A 13,576-nucleotide genomic window follows, 5' to 3' on the forward strand; every position below is an offset into this window, starting at 1 on the left:
CACGAACTCTCTTGTGTCTATTGTGGACTGCTGTAGTGTGACCAGCATGAAGGTCTTTCTTGAAACCCAGCTGAAGGTCTATCCACCGCTGTGATTTTGTCCAACAATTATTGATCTTATTTGTACTTGCTTACATGATTGCTGTGTGCACATGTGCAGTATCTCTAGGCATACTGGTCACATAAATAGTCTGTGTTTTCAGAATCATAATCATTTATTCACCTACGCTGCTACCACAAAACTTTCTGGTGTCACCACCCCACCTCAACATAATACTCAAGCAGGCACTACAAAAAAAAAAAAAAAAAAAAATCCTCACATAACACACACAATTTTGCATTGGGTTATTTTACTCTATAGCACTTCTAAGGTGTGTGTACAAAGAATTAGCTTCTTTTTGACTGAAAGTAGAAGTCCATGATATTGAAGAACCTCATTTTATCTGTTTATTGAATGAATAATATTTAAATTGTTACTCATTTCTAGCTGTTTCTGGAAGTACTTTTATTAACCATTTATTTCACTAGTTCTTTGTGAAAATGAGTTTTCATTTCTTTTTGAACATATCCAAGACTTATTTTTAAAGCTGAAATATACAATTACTCTTGTTTTTGTGGTAGAATGATTGCCAAAGTACTTTTAGTGTAATCACTTTATAGTCCAATTAACAATATCTGATTGTCCACTTCTGTTGAATGTATACAAGCAGAATGATATTCCATATATATATATATATATATATATATATATATATATATATATATATAGTGAGTTTCTATACAAACTTATGATGTTTAACTTTTCATTATTTGTTTGGATCTTCTCTACATCTTATTCAGGGAACGATAAATATCAATGCCTATCTTTCTCCATGCTCTGATTAAACTTCATATTGTTATTGGTGTGGTTTTGTTCATTTTGAATTTTATAGTTTTTTTAACACTCTAAATAGAAGTCCCAGTTGATTACATAATTTTCATGCACTGTATTTCAGGCTGTAATTCATCCCTATATCCTTCAGGTAGATTCTACTTTAGACTTAATTTTTTTGAGATCTAAGCAATGAATATTTCCTGTTAAGTATTGGCATTATGTCAGCAAATCACACAAACTCAATTCATTACCATTTGCATCCTCTGATTGCTGATCCTGTTAGCACATTTTCAGTTACATGCAATTATCCAGTTAAGTTCTAGATTTTAAGTGTTGTCATTTTTGCTACAGTAAATGAACACTTATATGTATTTTAAATCATTCTCTCTAAACATTCACTCTCCTGGGACATTTTATTGAAGTATTTAATTATATTCTCTATCAAATATTTATTAATACATAAATTCAAATAAAATTGCTTATTTTCCTCAGTATACTTTTCTTTAATTTACCTATAGAGAGTTATTTTTTACTATGTGGCAATTTTCCTTTGTCAAGAATTTTAGTACTTTTAATTCCAAAGTGTCCTGAATGTTTTCTTCACATATTTCAGTATATGTAAACACATATATGTGTGTGCCAATATATGCATGCATACATGTGTTTCCTTTGGCATTCCTTGCTAACTTGTCTTCATATAAAACTTGGTAAGTAAGCTGATATATTCAAAAATAGTTTGTTAGTTTTTTAAAGAAATAACCATATTTTTCTAAATGTTTGCCAATATTTTGTCTTTTTATGAAGGAGTAATTCTCATTTCCTAATCATAAATGTAGTATGTAAAAATATAGATGTGTATTAAACAGAAAATTATGAATGCGAGGTGCAACTCTCACCAGTTTCACTGGCAATGCACTTATTTACTTCAAAGAAAGTAAAATGTTTAAACATGGTCTCCATTTCTAGAAAGTTGTGTTCTAGTTCACTGTGATAATGAATTTCCACTAAAGTATGTAAGTTTGGAAACACAAGCTGAAAGTGGAACTGATAATCCAGATATTTAGCATGCAGACATTAGTCATGTTAATGAGGAACACTCTTAACCACCTTCTATTACAAACTATAGAATGTTGTGAGGTAAAAGAGGGTCAATATTACTGGGGCAACAGTTGAAACCTAGTCATGTGAGTATCAGCTCAACAGTGAAGAGTCTCTATGTGAAGCTTCACACTGGCCATTTAACCATGCCTCCCTACCAACTATCATATTCAGTTTAATTTGCATTCCCTCACTACAATGTCAGCCTCTAGATGACATATAATGTATGCTGTCAAGCTGCATGTGAAGGTGACTCTCACTCAAAGCCATGTCCATGCTGTCCCTAGCTCATTTCCTCAGCCTTCTTCTCATTTGTATCTCTGGTACAGGAAACAATTTCTTTTTTTCATGACATTCTTTAAGTGTTCACTGTCTCCACAAAATTCTGTAGTTTCCACAGAAGTTGAGAGTCTTCATTTTACCTAATTATGGCACATTTCACATTTCATCTTTTATATTTTTCTTCCCTAAACAGATTCTAGGGCAGAAACAACTGTGACCCAGTCTCTAGCATCCCTGTCCATAGCTGCAGGAGAAAAAGTCACTATCAGTTGTATAACCAAGACAGATATTGATGATGATCTGAACTGGTACCAGCAAGAGCCAGGGGAAGCTCCTAAGCTCCTTATTTCAGAAGGTAATACTCTTTGTCTTGGAGTCCCTTCCCAGTTCTCCAGCAGTGACTATGGTACATATTTTGTTTTTAAAATTGATAACATGCTCTCAGAACATACTTCAACTTACTTCTGTCAGCAAAGTTATTACAGTCTTCTCACAGTGCTTATTGCTCTTACAGAAACCTGCAGATGCTATTGGTGATACTGCCTCAGCTGATACTGATGCTGTTCAGTGTGTTAACATGACCATCATTGGTGTTTCTTCTAAATATGCACATGCTTTCTTACTTCCTTTTTCATTTCTGTAGCCTCCTTCACCTCCCTATTCTTTCCTAAATCCCTTCATTTAGGAGAGACAGTAACAGATTGTATACAATTTTCCAGGGAAGCCAGTTATCCTGCTGCACTGCAGAGGTACTAAATTCCTGTCCATTCACTTTTACCTTTGAGATCAAGTCAAAGAAATTGATTTTTGCTGAATCTAGTTTTGGTCCACATAGTATTGATATTACCTAACACCAGGAAATGAGCATCTTAATTCAGGTTATATAGATCAGAAGTGTTTTAAGTTGGTGAGCTGTTGGAGGATCATGTGGTTAACAATTGGTGCTCTTAAAATCTTTAGAAAAATGATTGCTATAGAGTTAAAAATATATGATTTCATTAAAGGAATACAAGTCTTCCAGAGAACGGGGAGAAGTGAAAGAGAAAGATACAGATAGGATTTAGAAAAAAGAAGTAGATTCTCATAGATAGGTGCTCCCATATAGGGTATGGAAATGTTTTGTGTCAAGGGGCTGTAAGTATCTTGCATGGTTGAGTTGCATCAGAATAGGATGGAAGCCATTATTGTTAAGTTGGTAATCATTTGGGATTAAGGAAATATTAGGAGAAGGTAGGGGCAGGAGAATGTTGATAAATTAGAGTCAGTTATGTGCATAGGCCCATAAATGGGTCAGTCATTATGTAAAGCTGTAGCATGAGGGCAGTGTGGCTTCATAGTGACTGAGTGGTAGCAGCAGTCTTGGCCCCAGGCAGCAATGGATCTTAATTAACAGATAGACCCAGCAGTTGGATGAATAAGTGTAATCCTTCAATTAACATCCACTAAAAATGTCCTGAGTAAATCTTCTTAAGATCTTGGGGCTGTTATGTGAGAACTCAGAAATATTTTCCAAGCCTCAAAAATCAGAAACACAGATACAGGGGTTAGATATCAGCAGAAAGAGGGTACAAAGAAGAGGCACAGAAGGTAGCATTACTATTAATCCATCCAAAAGCTGCTGTGTTATACTCTTGATGGGGATGGTGCTGTGTATGTTGAAGAAGCTGCCTTATGACTAGGTGTTTGTGCTCATCCATCACTCAAGTCTAGGCCCCTGGAAAATCAATAGCATTCTGCAACAATCTCTGGTCTTTCAGAGATATGTTTCTAAAAGACCTCAAGGATTTTCTGGATTCAGGAAATCCTTTGGTTGCTTCAAGCAGACAATAATGTTGCTGCTTGAATAAGGATAATTTCTCCTGTTAACTACCCAAGAATGAAAGGTGACACTATCATTTGTAGTATACAATGGGACCATGGATCCAGTAGCAGTGTTTTTGTGACAGTATTAAAGTCTTTCCTCAGTAGTCAACCCTGTTTGTTTAGGAATTATGAGAAAAACTAGCGAATGGTAGCAAACAATATATGGAGGATCCCAAGCTGAGCAAAAGGTGTATTCATTTATTCTCTATGAAACTCCCTCTATCTTCACATGAGTCAGAACTTTCAGTAACACAAGTTGCTCAGATCAAGGTGTTATATATGCATGTGCTGTGTATTTCCTCTCTTTGAACTGTAGTGATCAAGGTCAATGTTGTAAAATCTTATGTTTTAATTTATGGAAAGTTGTTTTGATAAATTTTCCTTTTAATTTCAAGGAATGCCTACTCCAAATACTTCACAGAGGAACACATAATATTTTTTTAACCCATCAGAATTATTTGAGTGAGTTAAAGATCTAATAGTTTTTTCTCTGTTGTATATTCCCTGACAGTAGGATATTCTTCTGTATTACCCCAGTATATCTTTGAAATGTATTATTTAAAATTTAGAGTACATACATTAGAAATGCCATCTATAATTATACATCTTTGAATAGAAATTCATTCTCTGGAGACATACAAGTAGTTTGACCTCAGGTATGTGGGGACACTGGGCTTGTGCTAAGTGCTGATGTGGCTTAAGCCTTACAGGTGTGACCAGTGCTAACTGGTTCCCAATGATTTGCATGCTCTTACTGTACAGCCTTGGGGACTTCTTTATATACCAGCAACACCCTGTGCCATTTTCATTGCAGTCAGGACTCAGCTTGGACATGAGGACTCCTGCTCAATTTCTTGGGTTCCTGTTGCTCTGGTTTCCAGGTAAAATGAATTAAAATTCTAATTTCACTGTGATTAGTGTTGACTGGCATTTTGGGGGATGTCCTGCTTTATCATACTTACCTATTTAGATATTCATTATGTCTCCACTCCTAGGTGCCAGATGTGACATCCAGATGACCCAGTCTCCAACCTCCATGTCTGCCTCCCTGGGAGACAGAGTCACTGTTACTTGCCGGGCAAGTCAGGGCATTAACCGTAATTTAAACTGGTATCAACAGAAACCAGATGGAACTATTAAACGTCTGATCTACTACACATCCAATTTAGAATCTGGTGTCCCATCAAGGTTCAGTGGCAGTGGATCTGGGTCAGAATATTCTCTTAGTATCAGTAGCCTGGAGTCTGAAGATTTTGCAGTTTATTACTGTCTACAGTATAATGAGTTTCCTCCCACAGTGATACAAGTCATAACACAAACCCCACTGGAGCAGAAGTGAGAGTCTTGGCTGCCCCAGCTGCTTCTCCTCATGAACCACCCACTCTAAATATTTCTCAGATGTCACAAGTCTCTCTGAGAGTCTTGGGTCATGTCAGGTGTGGTCTTAGTTGTGCTATGCCCTGCTCACCCATTATGGTCTCAGACTGGTGGTTTTATCAGGCCAGCTTCCTGTCTGGGCCTCATGGTACTTGTCTGGTGGTCACGTTAGGCTCATTCCCCACCTTGTCTACCTTAGTGGCCCCTTGAATGTTTTGTCTGTCTTAGGCCCACTTGTGCCCATGGCCTTGGCCATAGGAAAGTTTCTTCTCGTCTCTGTATTACGTTCCTGGAAAACTGCTCTTGCCTCATGCCAGTCAGGCTGTCTTGGGCTTACCTCTTTCATGGAGTATTAGGCTACTAATCATTCAGGTGTTCATAGGTCTGGACAGTAGGCTGAGTGTGGACATAGCCTCTCTCTTCTCTGCCTCCTACTAACACTATTAGGACACAAAAGACACACCCTCAATGCCTTCTGATACAGTAGTGCACAACAGCCTTGATCACTCTAATTTAATACAATACAGAAGAATAAAGTTAGAAGGTAGAATGCCATCTTTCCAGGGTTCCAGTTTTCCTAGTTATCCTGTACTTTGACTATCTACATAAATTGTAGACTGAGTTCACCAACTTTAGAAACTCTTTCAGGAATATTATTTTCATTATTGAACTTATTAATGAACTGCAGATGATATACATTGAAATCACAATTTTGGCACTGGAGAAAAAGCCCAGTGGTTAAAAGCATTTGTTTATATTAAAAGAAACATGAGTTTGATTATCAGACTCTGTGTGGTGACAGGACATCAACCATTTATTTATTTATTTATTTATTTAATATGCATGAGTGCTCTGTGTTCAACACACACATACATACATATCCACACACACATACACCAGAAGAGGGAATCTGATATCATTTCAAATGATTGTGAGTCATCATATGGCTGCTGGGAATTGAACTCAGGACCTCTGAAAAAATCAGTCAGTAGTCTTCACCACCCCACATCTATATTTAATTTCAGTTTCAGTGGATATATCACCATCTTCTGTCCTTTAATGGTACTAGACATGTACATAATATTCTTAGAAACATGCAAAGAATACACATATTTATTTTTTTAAAAGCAGTTCACAGTATAAACACATATATTCTCTATTCACTTGTATGTTTTTAATGTACAGTTGTTATTCTTCTATCCTTAGTGTATGTAAAGATTTTATTATAATTACTTTCAAGTATCTATGTTGAGCTTCCATGATTTATGGATTTGCATGCTAACATTATTAGCAAAGATTTTATTTCATGCATTTAATTGCTCATTTCTTACATTTGTTGCATCTGTGTTATTGTTTTAGCTAAAATGGCAACAGTAGACATTTTGTTTTTTTATAATCTGAGGCATAAATGCCCAATATTTCTTCACTGAATATTATATTTGCCTGAGCTTTATAGACAGCATATGACAGTAAGATATTTTTCTGACTGTGCTTTCTTCGTAAAGATTTATGATGAATCGTTAATGACTCTCATAGAAGTAATTTAAGAGACTATAGATATATATTTTTCTTAATTTTGAAAAGGATGAACTATATGAATACTATGTATAATATTAAAATGTCGGTTGTATTGGGAAATACATCCAATTAGATTGTGATGCCTTTCAAGGTGGAAACAAAGTGGTGAATGTAGAGAATCAGAGGGAGAAAAAGTGGATGAGGAACATGAAGAAAAGACACCTAAAGTAAATTTATTTGATTCTTTCCTACTATACCCCCATTTCAACTTAAACCCCAGCCAATTTTATTATTTTTAATTAAATAAGAAAATTTATCTATAGTGTCAGAAGTTTTAGTGCTGACCCTTGCTCATCTGTATTCATTTTTTCTCTGCTTAGTGTATGCAGTCATTGTTGTCCTTAACCATAACAGCAAGAAGATCAACCATGAACCTGTTCTCCTTTCAACATTTCTATCTTAGGGAATATTTGCTGTCTTCATACCTCAGATAAAAATTTAAATTTCAAATGTGTGATGTAGCTTTCATGATAGCTATGATGCATGTAACTGAAGAAAGTCAGTAATCCTGGAGAAAACACACCTATTTATAAAGCTATGAACCTTGAGATTTTAGAAATTTCAGTGCACATATGGTGAATGGACAGACAGACATATAGTTAGATGATATATAGATAATCCCTATCTATTTGTCCCTCTGACAATCCAGTCCTACAGAAAAAAAAAAAAAAAACAAAAAAAAAAAAACAAAAAAACAAAAAAAAAAAAACATTAATACGTGGAAAACAGCCCAAGATTTTCTACTCTCTTTTGCTCATGATGTTATCTTATTCTATTTTTACATCCTTTAATTACAGCAGTATGACTTCTTAAATTCCTTAAGGAGGTTAATGTGAATTCTGGGAGAAAAAGACATTTAGAGATTTCTGCCATGTGATACCATGAAAATCCAAGATCACTTAAATTCATCATATTTGTGACTTATAAACATACTTATTTTATAACACATTGTATTATAGAATTGAATTTAACTGTGATATATGACAAAATCTAAGTTAATTGTTTGAAGAAAAATTCTCTGTATGCATCAGAGTGACAGTTGTCAATTTCAAGTAATACAAGCCATTGGGCAAACATTAGTGAAATGGTTCAAATAAAAAAAATGTTATTGAAGAGTATGTAAGACAGGAGAATAATGTTCCATCTCCCTTTCATAAGGCAAAGTTTCAGAGTACATAGAGAAGAAAATACTTGAGAAAGTCCATGACTAAAAGCTTGGGGGATTTACTAATTAAAGCAAAATCACTAAAATGATGAAACCTCTGAACTTTACCACACATAGGTATCAAAGATACTTGAAAATTACAGAAAAATACCCCAAAATAATTACTTTTAATGTCAGAGAACTAAAATTTGTAGCAAAAAAAGATTAAGAGGTCTTCTGGGGAAAGGTAGATGTTTAGATGTTTCCAACTTATGACTCCATGGGTGGCCAAAAAGAGTTAAATTCAAAAGAATATTGGAAATCTTGCAAGAAGTGGTAGGAAGTGTTAGAGAGGTGACGACATAGTTAGGAGCACAGGGCATCATTTGCTGTTGAAAAGAAGGAATAATGTCATCAGAGAATAAGTGCAGAGAATAATAGCCTTAGTCCAATGAACTCCTTAACTTCTAGTGCTCCTTCACAGTTGTTTGTTATCTGTAGATATGGTAATTCAAGTACAGAAAATTACTTGACTTTTGCAATATATTTTTTCCTACATCGGTAATATCTGGAGTTTTGAGACTCTAAGGCAGATTTGTACATTTAGGAAGACACACCATTCCAGTGTAGATATATTTTTTCTGAACTTATACCTCAAATCCTTTGAACTGGTAGTGTATGTGTGTGTTTCAGACTCTGGGAGAAAATTGTCTATAGTGAACACAGTGCTATGAGGCAGCAACCTCTTGAGTAACTAGAACTCAGTAACAGCTCAACTGATTAAGAAAAAAAGAGAGAGAGAATTTTTAGCTCACTATTCCCAAATGTGGAAGATTCCATTTAGAGACTGGAAAAATTCACTCTAAATTCTTGTCTGTGTTTATTTTTATATTAAATGTATTTTAATATTATATTTACTTTTTATTGCTAGATTTTTTTCTTTGTTCTTATCTTACCAATACATCCCAAACTACAGTTTCTACTCCCTCCACTCTTCCCAGGTCTTCCACTGACCCTGTCTTTCAGATCCACTCACTGATTCTCCATTGTTTCTCAGAAAAGAGCAGCCCCCCACCTGGGATATTGAACAAAAACAACATAGCAGAAAGCAATAAGATTAGGCACAGTCCCTCATATCAAAGCTGGATGAAGCAATTCAGTAGGAGGAAAAATGTCCTAAGTGTAGGCAAAGGAGTCAGATACACCCACACTACCACTGTTAGGAGTCCTACAAAACTCTAAGCTAAACAAGCATAACACATATGCAAAGAATTTAGTGCAGACACCTACTCAGGCTTTGTGATTGCTTCTTCATCTTCATGAGCCCCTATGAAGCTCTGCTTAGGTGATTCTGTTCTCCTACATGGCCATGTTCTCTGGAATCCTTGCCACCCTGGCTTCCTCAATCCTTTCTTTCCCTCTTTTGCAGAATTTTTGGCTGTGCATCTCTGTAGATGCTACTATCTTCTTTCCTGAGAAATTGCTTTAATGACAATAGGCTATGCATAAATCTCCGAGTTTAGCAGAATAGCATTAGGGCTAATTTCATTTACACTTTCCTTTTTGTCCAGTAATGTTTGTTTTGTGCTAGATTTGTAGACTATCCAGCTTCCATTTCCTGACTTTCTAGGCAGTATTGGGTATGGAATTTCTCCTGTGGCATTGGCCTCAAGGGACACCAGTCATTAGTTGGTCACTCTCACAAGGTTTGAGCCACCATTACCTCAACATATTTTGTAGTTGGTACAGGTTTTAGGTCAAATATATTGTGAAGATTGGTTTCTAAGGTTTGTCACTTAAAGCTCTGTGTGGTTCCAGAAGATGGTGGTTCAAGCTCCATATACTCCATTACTAGGAGTTCTTACTATAGGGTCACCCCTATAGGTTCAAGAAAGTTTCCAGAGCACTGCATTTTCAATTGCCCTCCCAAGGATGGGGGGGGGGATGTTCCATCTATTTGCTTAAAATTTTAGTGATGCCACTTTTTTTTACACCTGAGTAATACTCTATTGTGTGAGTGTGCCACAATTTCTTTATTCTTTCTTCCATTGAGAAAATCTAGGTTGTTTCCAGTTTGCGGCTATTGTAAATAATGCTACTATGAATGTAGGTGAGCAACTGTCCTTATGATTGGATGGAGCATCCCTTTATATATATCCATCACTGGTATGTATAGCTGTGTTTTCAGGTAAGTCTATTGCTCATTTTTCTGAGAAATTATATTGATTTTCATAGTGGCTGTATAAGTTTACAGTCCCACCGATAATAGAGGAATTTTTCCCTTGTTCTATATTCTCACCAGTATGAATGGTACTTATGTTATTAATCTTAGCCATTTTGATAGGTGGAAGATGGAACCTCATAGTAGTTTTGATTTGCATTTCTCTGATCAGTTAGGATGTTGAACATCCTTACTGTGTTCTTAAAACATCCTTTAAGTGTTTTTCAGCCATTTTAGATTTCTCTATTAAAATTTGGTTTAGATCCGAATAGCATTTTTATTTGGAGTACTTGGTTTGTTGACATCTAGTTTCTTAAGTTCTTTATGACTATTTTTTGTTTTTTGGATAAATGTCCTTTATTGAATGTGAAGTTAATGAAATCATTTCCACAGACTAGAGTCTATTATTCTCTATCTTATTGATAGTGTCTTTTGTTTTACAGTTTCATGAGGTCCAATTTATTAATTGCTAATATTAGTGCCTATGATATAGTTGTTCTATTTAGATACTTAACTCCTGTGTTGATGCATTCAAGCTTTGCCCTAGTTTCTCTTCTGTAATGTTTAGTGTATCTGGATTTATGTTGAGTTCTTTGATCCATGTGAAGTTGAGTTTTGTTCAAGGTAATAAATATAGATCTATTTGTATTCTTCTACATACAAATATCCAATTAGACAAGCACCATTTGTTTAATATATTTTCTATAGTATATTTTTGGCTATTTTAACAAAACTCAGGTGTCCATGGTTATGTGATTTTATGTATGGGTCTGCAACCATTTGTTGAAATTACAGTCAAAGACTGAGTCTAGTGAGTAGCTGTGATTCACCATCATAGTCCCTATTTACCATTTCCAAATGAAGACCAGGAAACTGCAAGTTACCAAAACATAGTACTCTGAGTTATTTACAGATTATATCTTAAGGTTTTTTTCACCTTGATGGAGTCCTCTGTGAATCTGTATTCCATTGTTTTATATATGTAACATAGAGGCCTTAGTGTGAAAAAGATTCTTATTCCAAGCCAATAAGAATGTAATATAATGTAAATTTCCTTATTGAGGAAAACTATGAATGGAAATAGGTTTCCTAAGACTTATTAAGGTGAAAATGTGAAACTTTTCCTGTTCATTTTTTCTATCCTTCCAAAATTGCCTTTCTCTTAAAAAGCCTTTTTTTTTTTTTTTTTTTACTGTGTATAGGAAACAAGTGATACTTTGAGGGTATCCAGATTGTTTTCTATTATGATAAAAAGTATTGATTTTTATTGTTATTAAAAGCCATAACCCATAGCAACTTGAAAAAAAAAAGGTCAGGATCAGTTTAAAGTTCTACCTCACATGAAGGTAATAACGGCAGGATCTCCAGCAGGGCAGGTTCTAGGAGTGAGGAAATGAAACAGAGGCCATAAAGGTTGCTGCTTATTTATTGGCTTACTTCCCATCATTTGCTCTGCTGATTTCTTGAGCCACTCAGGACGTTGTGGCCAGGTGGTAGCACTGTTAACCTCATGATGGCCCTTAGCACATCTATTATTAATCAAGACAATCTTACTATACACATGTCTGCCACCAAGCCAAACAACTTGATGTTTTCCATAGATCCACATTGCAGGGAGGACTGACTACCATCAGTTGTATCTGTTTTTCATGTGTATGCATTGGAATGAACATGTACCATTCCACAACATTTGTATAAAGCTCAGCAATTGTACTGTGTGAGAGGTAGGCAGAGTGAGAAGAAGAAGAGGAGAAGGAAGAGGATGAGAGGGGGACAGAGATGTAGGAGCAATGGAGAACCACATATGTATCAAAAGCAGTCCTGGGTAACAACTTATAAGGTTAGATATTAGGATACACCTCTAATTGTGTGGGCCCTGGGAGCAGCAAGAACATGTTGCTGCTCATGACCTCAGTTCTTGCCTAGTCAGGAAGATGAAGGCTCTGTAACAGAAGACAAATCAGATGCTGCCGTTTTAAATATTACCAGTAACATGAACATGTTGTAGTAAATCTCCGACCCAAATAAGTCTGGTCAAGGAAAACACAACTCAATATTTATGATTATAAACTGCAAGCCTAGATTGGGCAGATTTACCATTGCACTACTCTATTTCCCAGCTATGAGATCCCTTACAAGTTGTGGTTTTTCTAGACCACGTTCTTCTCCTCCATTGTCCTTCCACCTCTGGCTTCTCTTTCACCTCCATAGCCTCTCTCTCATCAACTTCCTCTTCTGATTCCTCCTCTTCCAACTCCTCCCCTAACCCTTTTTCTCCATCTCTCCTTCTACTGCCAAATCACTGGCTCGAGCCTTTATTTTACAAATTCAATTGGACAGAAGGTTCACAAGATTCACTCCTCCTCCGATGCCCCTCCCTGGAGTGGAACTACTATTAAAACACAAGGCTGGGACTATCCACAACATGAACATGCCTAAATATACATACATACAAACACATAATAAACAAATAAATGTAAAAATATCTTCTTATTGACCTTTCCCTCTTCTTTCTAGGAAACACACAGTATAAGTTTGTACTCATTCTATGCAATCCCATATTTTGTTCATTCTGTTTTTTTTATTTATGATATATTCTGGGAATTTAAAAACATAAATAATAATTAGTCTTTAGTTTCTTTACACTCCCAATTATCTTCCCCTAATTATCATCTGCAATTTTTTTATTTGACTTAATGAATTAATTTTTTTTGCTTGCATGAAAATGAGTTAGGTTTGCACCACCCCTGTGCATCAAGTTTCTGCCGGGTTCAGCATATCATCCCTGATTGAGGCCAGACAAGGCATCCCAGTTAGGAGAATGGATTCGTCTTTTAGGCAACAGCTTTAGGGATAGCATCTGTTCCATATTTTGGGAGATTCAAATGAAGACTATGTTGAAGATTGAGGTATACATTTTCTACTTATTGCCTGGACCCTTGGCTCAGCCTGTGTATGCTCTTTGCTTGATACCATAGTCTCTGAAAGCTCCCAAGGGTCCTGGTTAGTTGACTCTGTTGGTAGTTCCTGTAGAGTTGGTATCCCCTTTGGGCCCCTCAGATTCTTCCCTTAACTTTTCCAAAAGAGTCCCCAAGTTCAATATTAAGCTGTGATTCTCTGCACCTGTTTTAGTCAACTGC

General features: G+C 35.8%; 1 non-coding gene across 1 annotated transcript; it reads right to left on the reverse strand.

The window, feature by feature from the left end:
• Positions 1-5,841: 5,841 nt before the first annotated feature.
• Positions 5,842-5,978, reverse strand: LOC117715867 (small nucleolar RNA SNORA17). The gene has a single exon (XR_004607667.1). It is a non-coding gene; the product is annotated as a small nucleolar RNA SNORA17 (small nucleolar RNA).
• Between the last annotated feature and the right edge of the window lie 7,598 nt (positions 5,979-13,576).

Source organism: Arvicanthis niloticus, chromosome 9 (assembly GCF_011762505.2).
Source record: "Arvicanthis niloticus isolate mArvNil1 chromosome 9, mArvNil1.pat.X, whole genome shotgun sequence".
NCBI classification, from domain to species: Eukaryota; Metazoa; Chordata; class Mammalia; order Rodentia; family Muridae; genus Arvicanthis; species Arvicanthis niloticus.